The 13,038-nt window shown below is 42.3% G+C and overlaps 1 non-coding gene across 1 annotated transcript; it reads left to right on the top strand.

Moving 5' to 3' along the window:
- The first annotated feature begins 11,630 nt into the window (after nucleotides 1-11,630).
- Nucleotides 11,631-11,703, top strand: Trnav-uac. The gene has a single exon. It is a non-coding gene; the product is annotated as a tRNA-Val (tRNA).
- The last annotated feature ends 1,335 nt before the right edge of the window (nucleotides 11,704-13,038 follow it).

Genomic DNA, 13,038 nt, shown 5'->3' with positions numbered 1-13,038 from the left:
CTTGGTGTCATTTATATATTCATTCAACAAGTATTAGTTGCGCATTTTTTGTATGCTACATACTGTTGTACCCCCTAAGGTAGTTAATAAAAATTAACAAGGTCTCTTCCCTCTTAAAGTTTAAAGCCTTGTGGGGGGTAATATATATTAAATAATTAAAATTTGAAGTTGCAACAAAATAGAACAAACACATCAGGGATGCATATTGCAAGACTAAATTAAAAGCTAAGGGAAAGCTGTGCATAATGGCACACACCTTTAATCTCAACACTGGGGAGGCAGAGGCAGGCAAATCTTTGTGAGTTCAAGGACAGCCTGATCTACAGGGCAAGTTCCAGGACAGCCAAAATTACATAATGAGACCCTGTCTCAAAAATTAAAAGAAGAAGAGGAGGAGGAGGAGGAGGAGGAGGAGGAGGAGGAGGAGGAGGAGGAAAGAGGTAAGGGACTGCTCCTCTGAAGGATGAATAGGGTTTAATTAAGTGAAAGGGATGGGGTAGAATGCACACACTGTAGGGAAAGGGGGCCAGCTAAAGAAACCCACCCTGACTCTGGAGCCCAGACCAAGGAAAGAAACACACCCTGGATTTGGGACCTGATCCAGAGAAGGAAACACTTTATCCCTGAACCCAGAACCAAAGAAACATGCCCTGACTCTGAGACCAGTGCTAAAGAAACACACTTTGTCCTTAGAATCAGAGCTAGTGAAAGAAATATGCTCTGCCCTTCAAATTAGAGCCAAAAAGCTAAGAAAGGTCAGTGAAAGAAACACAGTTTGGCTCTGAGTTCAGAGCCATCTCTGCCTCTTACCAACGAAAGTAACCAATCTCTGAGCAGGAAAAACTAACCAATCCCTGAACAGAAAATCTCCTGCCCCCAAGAAATCCTATATAATCACCCTGCCCGTTCCGGGCTGTTCTTTCTCACCCTGGTCGAGGCAGCCACTCTCCTGGACTCCTCCTTCCCAAATAAATCTGCCTCAAAAGAGTCTTGGGTGTGAAGGTCTTCATTTGCTGGTGCAGAGAAGGAAAACCTTGCTAAGATGTCCCTTAGTGGACTGAGCAGGAAAAAAAAAAAAAAAAAAAAAACTTGTAGAGACCTTCCCTTAGCCAGGGCTGAGCAAGGCAGACCTGAACAAGAGAACCTTGCTGAGAGGTCCCTTAGGGGACTGAGTAAGGTGGAGCAAAAAAGTAACAACTTTTCTGAGCCGGAGGAGATAGCTACATTTCTGCAGGGGTTTCCCCTTTAGCAGAGTGAAGCAAAAGAAGCAACATCTTGGTCCAGAGAAGAAGCAGAGCTCTGCTGGGAAGCCCCCTCAAGGGGGGCTGAGCAAAGCTCAGCTATAGCGGCTCTCCAGGAGAGGAACAGGATTGCTATATCCTGCGGGGAGACCATCCCCCACCACACCCCAACTCCAGGTATAGCCTGACAGTCAGGATACCTTTCCCTCCAGAGCTGAGCTATACTAGCAGTTCAAGCTATTGCCTGATTCCCCTGAATAGTCATGATACCTTTCCCCCAGAGTTGCAACGCTCGCCTACACACACACACACACACACACACACACACACACACACACACACACACACACACACACAGGTAATGCTAGCTCTTATAACAGATTAACCCATTTATATTAATCTGTGTTCTATCACATGATGTTACCTCTCTTCCACCTTGCACCTCCTGTTTCCTCTCTGTGTTTCCTGGGGTCTCCTACTTCCTCTCTCTCTGCAGGGCAGTCCCACCTATACCTCCTGCCTAGCTATTGGCTGTTCAGCTCTTTATTAAACCAAATCACAGCAATATAGCTTCACAGAGTATACAAATATCCTACAACACAAAAGTCAAGGCCTCTAACCTGGAGGAGGTAAATGGAGTCTCTAATTTGAGGTCTTTCAAGGAGGATGTTTTCTAAGGCTGAGTTGTTTGTTTTCCAGTAGGGGAGGGTTGAACCTAGGACTTATAGGTGCTAGGTTAGCACTCTACCACTACCATGACTCCACCACCTCAACCACCACCAGTGCTTGCTTGCACTCTCCCCTCCCTGTGGATCTCTGAGACAGGATCTCAGTTGTTTTCAGAGTGTTGAACACTGAATGTTCCCTGAGTTCATTCAGGCCGTTCATTCTCAGACTTACTAAGTAGCACAGGCTTGCCTTGAACTCACAGTGATTCTCCTGTACCAGTCTCCCTAGCTGGGACTGCATTTCAGTAGTACACAACCATGTCCACCTTTTTCATGACTTTTGAAGTCAAAGTATATTACACAATTGTCTTGAGAAATGTTACATTGTATAGTTAAGAATATCACCAAAATCGGGTATTACTAATGTTGTGAAACTTCATTAATTTGTCCCAGTGAGATGGGCTGTCATTCTTATTCAGTGAAAAGCCCAATTTACAAAATAGTTCTAAGGAAATGGAATATAAAATAATCTGATGTCATTAACTGCTACAAAGTTCCTTATATTTAATGACCTGTTCCCCTTAACAGTTCCAGAAGGGCTACTGATAACTAGAACTTTCATTTTCTGAATGAAGCTCTGATTTTATGAAGCTAAAAAAAATGGCCCTTTAAATTGTTTTCTTTACTAAGGGTCTTGCTGTGTAGGCCTGGCTAGCCTGGAATACACAGTGTAGCCTGGAGCTGGCTGAGACTCATTGCAACCTTCCTGCTTCAGCCCATCTAGGATTAGAGTGTGATCCACAATGCCTGGCTCCCTCTAAACATTGTTACACTTATTTAGTGGGGCTGGGGAGGGGGAGACATGTGCCACAGCATGAGTGTGGCAGTCAGAAGACAACTTGCCAGAGTCTGTTCTCTCCTTCTACGATGTGGCCCCTTATAGTGAGGAGCCTTAACTTGCTGAGCCATCTCTTGGGTCCCTGACCTCCCTTGGAAATCTCTGTTGCTTACTACTGAACACAACTCCTGCTAATGCGCCATGTTCTTGCTAGTGTGGCAACATGAAAAGAACACTGTGAAATCAAATTGATAAGAGATTCAAGAGTTTTTTCTTAATTGTTTTTCTTTCTAAGAAGATCATGAAGTTAATAAAGGGCCTAGAACAAAATACTGTCATTTTTTTAAAATTAAGATGAAGTTCTTAGTACATGAACAAGTAGGAAGATTAAGAAAGAGAACTAGAGCCAGGTGGTGGCGGCGCACGCCTTTAATCCCAGCACTTGGGAGGCAGAGCCAGGCAGATGTCTGTGAGTTCGAGGCCAGCCTGGTCTACAAAGCAAGATCCAGGACAGACACCAAAACTACACAGAGAAACCCTGTCTCGCAAAAACAAACAAACAAAAATTGCCACTTGCAACCTTTAACAACTTATATAATCCTCCTCTGAGCCTCAGCTTCCTCATTTTAAAAATGAGCACTGGCTGTCCATGCAGAGGACCTGGGTTCTATTCCCAGCACCCACATGGCAGACAGTTCACAACCATCTGTAACTCCAGTTCTAGGGGGTGCAACACCATTGTCTGGCCTCTGAAGGCACTGCATGCACATGGTGCACAGACAGACATGCATAAAATAAAAATATATTTAAATGAAGATAATATTTAAAGAGAAAATTTTCAGTAGAAATTTGTTATAAATGACAAAGTGCTACATATGCCTCAGATATTTCTTGGCTTCATATCACATAGGATTAAAAAAACAACAACCCTTTGGTGTTTAACTTCTGCCATTTTATTATTTGAAGCCATATAATTCCTCTAACCAATATACTTGTACCTTGTTTATATTAGTCCATAAATACAATTATTGTTAAGACCAGCAAGTATTTCCTTGACCTCCTTGCACTAGAACCTCAATTTTCCTTTTTGAAGTCAACCTCCAGATTCTCAGGTGTGTGTTTTTGAATTAGATTAATACCACTCCACACTAACTGTGGGTTCTGATGACTTATGCCAATTAATATAGTCCATTTCCCAAGCAATGTCTATTTTTCAGGGCTGGGCATATATCTCAGACCTAAGGCAGTTAAGCACATCCTCTTCTCCTACTAGAAGATTTAGACAAAACACATAACTAGAGAGGGAACATAAGTGAATCTTAGGGCTTCTGAAAAGAGAATTGGGACCAAGATTCAATGTACTCACCAAACTATGGTGCTCTGAACAATGCTGTCACAATAAGGACAGTCTACTGAGAGGGTAAACTTGATACTTGGTGAAGGAAAAACAAGGTCAGAGAAATGGACTGGGTTCATAAATCCCTGCATCAAATCTTACCTTGGGAATTTCAAATCAGATTTGTTTGAAACTTGTTTTGCAAAGTCAGTTGGGATGGGATGTCCTTTTGTTTGGAATTACAGAAATTGCTGTACTTGTGTGTGTAAGATCATAAACATCAGGTGTCTTAATCATTTCTCCATCTTACTATTTTCTAAAATGTCTTCTTTAGTGTGTGTGTGTGTGTGTGTGTGTGTGTGTGTGTGTGTGTGTGTGTGTTGATTGTAAGTGTGTGTGGTGAGTGTGTGGGGGCTTCCATGTTCCTTCCATGTTGCATGTGTAGAGATCAGAGGACAACTGTGTGGAGTTATTCTCCTTCCACCTTTATATGGGTTCCGGGGTCAAACTCAAGTTGTCAAGCTTAGATGGCAAGTGTCTTTACCTGTTAAGCCATCTCACTAGCCCTCTGAGATCTTATCTTTGGAGAGTGTCTCTCTCTGTCTCATCAGCACTGAGATTACAAGTGCACACCACTACACTATTACAAGAAATCCACAGAGTCTGTTTAAAGGGTAAAGGAATTTATTAGGAAGGAAGACTCACAAGGCCAGGGTACAGTCCCATGCTGTTCTTCTGCCTGAGTCTGTTCCAGCATCCAAACCCACAAGATTGAGAAGAGAGCAGCATTCATGCATCTCAGGTCTTAAGGGTAGCCCTGAGGCCACACCCCAGGGGCAGGTACTTCAAGGTATAGGTAGGTAGGCCAGTTACCTGCTACATCTGTATCGGCAGTGCTTCAAGTGCTTCAAGGTTATAGCTAGAACAGATATGAGCTACACGATATCAGGCTGTTTACATACATGCTAGGAATCCAAACTCAGGTCCTCATACTTGCATAGCAGCACATACTTTACCAACTGAGCCATCTCTTTATCCTCAAAACCTATTATTTTAAACACATGGACTGCTTGTCTAAAAGGAAACTTAACTTCCTTAACTCTGATCGAGTGCATCTATTTAATGAAAGCTACAGTTGATCTCAATATAAATTTATGTCCAAATCACCTTTTCCAGGAGAAAAGTAAAAATCAGCAATGAAAATCCATAATCAATTTGCAATTGTATATATTCATTCAAATCTCTCTTTGAAAGGAGAGCGCCAGCCAGTTGAAAGTGTGGTTTTGTTTTTTGTAAACATGTCCAGGAGAACTCCATTAAGAATGGATGTGCATCTGGGTTTTAGAATGAACATTGGACCCAGAGGCAGCTACTGGAAACTAATGACGAATAGTAAAATAATATTCGCAGACAGTTGTCATGGCAGCTGGCTCATTTTGCACAAAATAGAACCCATTACATTTTCACAGGCTTTAGCAGAGGAAAACTGCTAGCCTGAAGACAGCCTTTAACTGAGGTTTGTGTGTGTGTGTGTGTGTGTGTGTGTGTGTGTGTGTGTGTGTGTTTTGTTTTTAATCCATTCATTGATCTTGGTTTTATTATTGCACATAGCCTTCAGACTATATTCTAATTGTATTTTTAAATCCCAAATATTTTAAATCACTAATAAAAATACACATATGATTCAGTTTAAGAACACCTGCACCACTCTTGAAATCTTTCCATCAGGCTGTGGAGATCAGCTTAAAAGTAGGTTTGACTGTGTGCACAGTTGAATTCATGTGGACACTTGAACAAGGCAGTAAGCGCTAAGGAAGTAGAGGGACCAGCATATTTCACTGGTTGCTTTCAGATGTTGCCCTTTAAGTCATGTACTATGGAAGTGGGGAGTAGCCAATTTTTCTTGTGTCTACTTACATGGTCCCAGGGAGTGACCTTAGGAATTAGAGGTAGCTCAAGACAAGTGAGAAAGGGGACGATGAAGTATTTGGAGATGATCTATTTCTAGAATGTCTGTTTATATATAATCTCATCTCATTGGATGGGATTGTAGATAATTTTAAAGATTATAAATAGCTAGTCTGGAGAGGAATATGATACAGAGTACTTCACTATTAAGACAGGCTCTTGCCTATCAATCACACTGTCTCCTATCCCATCTGCCTTTTTCTCTTTGCATTTCTTCTTTCAGATAAAGGACACATGGCCCTAATTATTATAAAATTCAATTTATCATCCTAAATTAGGAAACCCATACAAGCCATTGTCTTCCATTAACATCTTAAAACAAATTAGTCCTTTGAATTAACTAATGTTCTTTAAACTTCTTGAAATGGGCCATGTCCGAGGCTTTAAAAAAAAATCCTCCCATACCATCCAACACTGTGATCCAAGACATATTCCTCACATAATCAGGGACACAAAACAGTCCATCAGCACTTGATGAGCAGATTAAAGACAGGGTCAAAGTGATACAGGAAACAGCTACCAGTCGGAAATGTGGGACTCATCAATCAGTAGGGTTTGGCTTTTCCCTCATGTAACTGAAACTCCCACTGAACGGTGAAATTGCAAATTAGGGGGTTTTATTTTTCACCATATAACAAGGAGTCTGCTAGTAGGAAATGCAGCTGCTTTTCTTCTTTCATGTCCACACATGATCACAACGGACCATCCACTGCCAGCATGACATGCACATTCTAGTTCACAGCGGTTCTCATACAGCAAGGTCAATGTGCAGAACTAATGCAAAAATGGCACATGCCAATAGTTTACTTCCTTTTAAAGAAAATGTTTTGGATGCCCATAGTCCTCTGATTGGTCAGAATTATGTCATATCATCTCTCCCAGCTGTGAGGGACATAGGAAATCAATCTGTTTTAGTGAAACATTGCAAAATCAAAATTAAGCTGTGTAATGCTGAAATGAAACACAGCTTAGGGAATTTCAACATGGCCTGGTTTTCAAACCCTGCTCCTTTATTTACCAGCTGTGTGACTGAGTTGAGTTGCCCAGTTATTCTGTGCTTTAGAAATAATAGTTTTTTTTTCTGGGGCTGTTGTGAGAATTAAAGGAGTTAATTCATTCTCTGACCTCTGCTCCCTTCTCTCTCTCTCACTCTCTCTCTCTCTCTCACTCTCTCTCAATAAATTTTTTTAAATGAACACAATTTATCTACAGCAGGGTTTTTCAACTGTGACATTTCTGTCATTGAGGTCAGGTAACTCTTTCTAGTGAGGAAATCTTCTGGACTTTGGAGGATGTTGAACAGCATCCTTGCCCTTTATCCACTAGATGTTAACAGCATTCTTCTCCCAGTCATGACAAACAGAAGGATCCCAGGCATTATCAAAGAGGCCTCATAAGACATCCCCTTCCCCAGGGCATTTAAATTGTCACAATGAGGTGCTGAGGGTGGGTGCTGTAGACATTCAGTGAATAGAGGCCAGGGATGCTACAAAACACATTAATGCTTATTACACAGTTCAGTCCACAGGGCTGTGATGAGAAAACACTAAAGAAAGAAGTATATGAGACAGGGGCAGGTGGTCCTTGTAGTTCTCTTCATATTGCTTTCATTTTTTTTTCTCTCTCCAGATTTGAGGAGGAGATACAGGTGGCACAGGGAGAGGAGACTGAAACTGTCTTGTAGGGGAGTGTCTTAGTCACTGTTCTATTGCTGTGAAGAGACACCATGATCAAGGCAGCTCTTACAAAAGAAAGCATTTGATTGGGGACTTGCTTACAATTTTGGAGGGTTAGTCCATGATCATCATGGTGGGGAACAGACAGGCATGGCACTGGAGCAGTAGCTGAGAGCTTTACACCCTGATCCACAGGCAGAAGAGAGACAGACAGACAGACAGACAGACAGAGATAACAGACACAGACACAAACAAGGCCACACCTCCTAATCCTCCTCAAACAGGTCCACTAACTAAAGCCCAAGCATTCAAACATATGAGCCTATGGGGGCTGTTCTCATTCAAACCACCATAGGGAGGTAGAGAACAAATGCCAAAAGTAGCCACCATGCTGGACTACAGGGCTTACTTGAGGTATGTAGCAACGAGTTTAATATAAAACCACTCAGCCTGGAGTTATGTTTTTCTTGGGCCAGAGGCAGTGTATCGAGTTGAACTGAAGAGATTCTACTTTTGTCAACAGTTTAAGGAAGCTGCCCAGTGTACACACTTGTAATCTCAACATGCTGGAGGCAGAGGTAGGTATATCAAAGCAAGTTCAAGGCCAGCTGGTCTTCATGTTAAGTTCTAGGCCAGCCATAGCTTCACAGTGAGACCCTGTCTCAAAAAATAAATAAATAAATAAATAAATAAATAAAATAATAATAAACAGCCAGGCATGGTGGCACATGACTTTAATCCCAGCAAGCACTCAGTAGGCAGAGTCAGGTGGTCTCTGAGTTTGAGGCCAGCCTGGTCTACACAGCAAGTTTCAGGCTAGGCCATGTTTACATAGAGAGACCCAGTCTCAAAACACTAGTAAAATGAAAACACACACACACACACACACACACACACACACACACACACACACACACTGTATATATATGCATATATATCTGGAAGCAATGAAGCAGACAAGAAGTGATAAAAATGGCCAGAGAACCTAATCTGAATAAGAAGATAGATATAAAGGTCTGTGGGAAAAGGAGACCCAAAAGCAACAAGAGTGTGTTATAGAAGGTAGTTCCAAAGTGTTTTGAACATGGTGAGTTAGAAGAAGTAAGGTAAGCTCTGCTGTGCTGTAGCAGTGATTTGCTTTCCTGACTAAATTCTCAGTTCTCACTAAGGATGGAGTGAGACAGTCTGCAAAGGCAATCGGATAAACTAGGCTTCCTAACTGGGGCTAGGGTTTCTTAAATGAAATTGCTTCCCATCAATAAAGCCAAACACTAGGGAAGTAACACAAACCATCTGAAATCAGGGAACTCCAAACCTCTGAGATGACTTCTAGTCTTCATTATAATTTATTTACATATTTTTCCTATATTTGTTCAGATACTTGTAAGTATACATGGGGGTGTCAGGCCTCACATATTTAACTTACAAAACTGGAACTCCAGGCAAAACTATCACCATTGGAGACCTCACCAAGTTAAAAGTCGTCATCAATTGTTTTAGCATGCTCATAGTTCCTACTTCTGAGAATCTTGTTTAAAAATTGCAAAAGAATCAAATACGCATCTCCACTTCCCTACTTGCACACAGAGAAATATACAAGAGGTCAAACCCCTGTCAGGAGAGCATGTAGCCTTTATGGACTTGGTCCTTACACAGCCTCTTAAGCATCCACCAGCAGTGAGTACCAACCCAGTACCAACCCAGCCCTACTACTCACCAGCTGCAAGGTCGTGGACAAGGTGCTTCAACTCCTCCAACTTCAAAATGGAGATGATAATGCATGGCTACCTCACAGGGCCATCACCCAAGAAAAATGTGAGAGTACTTTGTAAGCTATCTTGTACTTGGCTAATAATAATCATTGTGACTATACTTTGAGAGGGACAGGGAGAGTCTTCCCTTCCAGTTAGAATGGAGAAAAGGGAGAGAAAACAGTTTCTGCAAAGGCACAAATCTCTGTTGCATGCATTAGTGGAGCTCCGGCTTCATTTGTTCACGAAGTATAAGTGTAGGGACTTGGCTAAAACTTGTACCTGGAAAATGACACTTATAGACAAGGGCAGAGTTGGAAATCTGGGGACAAAGCAAAGCATTCCCTAGAGATACAAACTAAAACACAACTGGTAGGTATAATTTTATGGCCAATCCTTGGCCATCTTATTTTGAATTAAGAGAGGGTTTGGAAATAGGTGGGTCATAGCCACTGAGGAGTAGGAAGAACGGCTTTTGTAAATTCATTCTTCAGCTGATGGCTGGCCACTCATGACTATTTCATAACTAACAACTAGGCATCAAGTACTCAAAAGGCCTCACAAAAATGTGTCAAAGAAAAGGCAGGCTGGAGTGGAGGACATAGCTCAGTTGGTACAGTGCTTGCCTAGTATACATAAAGACCTCATAAAACTGGCCATGGTGGCATGGGCCTATAATCATAGACCTTGGGAGGTAGAGGCAGGAGGATTTGAAATCATCTTTGGCTACACAGCCACTTTGAGGACAATCTAGACTACATGAGATCCAGCCTTAAAAAAAAACAACAAACTCAGAGAATATCACTAACTGTAAGCTTGCCCTTAACTAGGTCTGTAAAGAAGCAAAAGATAACGACTGTCTTCATTTTTCTGTCTGGAAAATGAAGCTGATAATTAGATCCACTGTGAAAGTAGAGATGTCTCGTCCAACCCTTGTATTTCACAAAGGAGATGAGAATTAGCATGTTGAACTGCCCATTGTGCGTGTACAGCTGGTGAATAGCAACAAGGGGACTAAAACTCCACTCATCTCCACATTTCTGTTCGTTCCACCCTCATCCCCACCCTACCTCGTTTTTCCCTCCTCAGCGTTATCAGAAAAACAAGGGTTGGTGGAAGATAATCCGTATCATACCTCCATTATCCTGCCAGCCTCAGAGGAAGATGCCGAGAGGAAAAACAACTGCCACCTCACACCAGGATGGTTAAAGACATCCTCAAATGGTTTGTAGTAGGTTTTCAAGTTTGAGGGTGGTGAGCAATCCTAGGAGGGTGACAAAGATCCACTCAGAATCCCTAAAGAAGGCAAAATGACACAAATAAGCAAACAACCCACCGGAGAGCCTTTGGTGATGGGGAGTCCCCAGATCTTAGATTCCTTGAAGCAGGGTCAGAGTGCTGAGTGTAAGGCTGTGTGGTCACCATTTGAATTCTTCATAACCTAACAAACAGAAACAGTCATTTTCATTTTGCACCAGGCCTCTCAAGTTATGTGATGTGGCTGGTGCTATTTTCCTCTGTGACAACCACAAAGAGCTGGCTTGCATACAACCACTGCTTTTAGCCCTAGACGAACGGGACTGAAGGAAAGCCCTGAGAATTTGATCCCCTCGGTGACTTAAGGAAGGGAATAATGTTGGGAAAGGTAAGGGGACTGCAGCCTTTGACCATTTCCAATCCTGGCAAGTCAGATGCTATCATAAACATGCCCCCAATCACACTCTGCAGTGCCTGATTCTTCAGCACTTGGGCAGCCGCGTTCTAGTCTCATGCCTAGAGCTAAGAGCCTAGACGCTGCTGCGAGCGGCGACTTTTAGACTTCTGACAGGGCAAGTCAGTCCGGTCGCTCTAAGTGGGAAAGGAAGGCACAGGTGAGGATAGGTAAAACCCCACCCTTCGGAGGACCTCGCCACCGCTGAGGGAAAGTTTAGAGTCTAGAAGTTAGAGGGACCCAGGTTTCAGGTAGCCGCGACGCTGGGGGCACAAGGTGGGCTATCTACTAGAACTCCTGAGCCTAAGGATCAAAATCTGGCTTTGAACTCCGCGCCTCTGAGGAGGGGCGGGGCCACGGCGGAGGGCAGGGTTTCCTGTGGAACCTCTGCGTTTGGCTGCACCCTCTGAAAAGGCTTGTAATCAAGGATACAGGAACGGAGGTTCCATAGTGTAGCGGTTATCACGTCTGCTTTACACGCAGAAGGTCCTGGGTTTGAGCCCCAGTGGAACCATGGTGTTGAGTTGAACGTTTTTCATAAGTACCGTTGTACAAATCAAAAAAATTGTATGAAATAAAACACCGGAGACTGTTTTTCTCTTTCTTCTCCCTAGATTATTCCTAACAGCTTTATATCGCAGAAGCGAAATGACAGACACCTCTACTCCACCAAGATCGCAGCCTCTATCGCCAGATCCGAGAAATAACCCCTAGTGGAGGTAGGGCAGCCTCAGCTGCTGTTTATCTCACCTCCGAGGTGTTCTGGGATACATCACCAGGAGCGCCCCGCAGCAGCCCTTCCTCCCGAGCCAGAACAAGTTGACCCCCAAAACTTCCCACGAAAATATGTCAACACAGCCACGCTTTGATTGCAGCTGACGTTTTTTAAAGGTTGATTATGATTAAGTATTTAATATCTTATTCAACTCTTTAATACTTTATTCAGCTCTAAAATACAGAGCAAGAACAATGTAGCTGGAGGGTTAGTGGAATGACTATTCCTCTTTTTAAATAAGAATTCATATACAGTTTAGAATAAGTGTCATGCTTTTAAGTTTATTAATTAAATGTAGTTTTGACAATTTCATGCATGTATATAATGCATCCTGATTACTCTCACTCCCCACCCATGTGTTGATTGATGATTAAATATTTCTCCAGTTCGTTCTGTTGCAGGGAGAGCTTCTTTCGAGGGGCTGAAGGAACATTTTTATTTTTGACAAAGTATGAGTGAAAGGTTTCTGGGGTCCTGGGGGTCAAGGGTGAGATGATGGCAGCAGAGAACTAAATGGGGAAAGAGAAACTTTTAGTTTTTTCGTTTGTTTGTTTTTGTTTTTTTCTTGGCTTCTCCTACCCCCAGTTTTGATTATACAATATATGAATTTACATCTTTTTCTAACTCAAAAAAAAGGTAATGTGATTTTCTGGTTAACAGTCAATTTACTCTTTTTAAAACCTCAACCATTAAAATGCACAGTTAGTTACTGTTAAGTATTCTGGTTGCTGTGAACTGATTTCCAGAAATTTTTCTTGCAAAACTGAATCTCTACATCATTCACCTTGTTCCTCCCATCAGCTTTATTTGTAATGGCCATGTAAAATGGTAGCTGAGTAAGCCAGACATTGCCCTAAGTGCTTTTGTGTGTGTGTGTGATGCTGACAATCAAATGCGTGCTCGTCCCCCATGTTCCAAACTAGGCTCTCCATCCTAAACTAAGATACACCTACAGCCTTACTACATGTTTTGTGACATCATCCCCTTTCAACCTCAACAGAATTCTGTGAAGTAGCTATTATCATCATCCTTTTACAGACAGAAAATTTGCCTCGAGGTCACAGCTTTACAAAT

The sequence above is a fragment of the Onychomys torridus genome, chromosome X (genome assembly GCF_903995425.1).
Source record: "Onychomys torridus chromosome X, mOncTor1.1, whole genome shotgun sequence".
In the NCBI taxonomy this organism is placed as follows: Eukaryota; Metazoa; Chordata; class Mammalia; order Rodentia; family Cricetidae; genus Onychomys; species Onychomys torridus.
The sequence above is the reverse complement of the archived record's forward strand: the minus strand, read 5'-3'. Positions and strand labels throughout refer to the sequence as shown.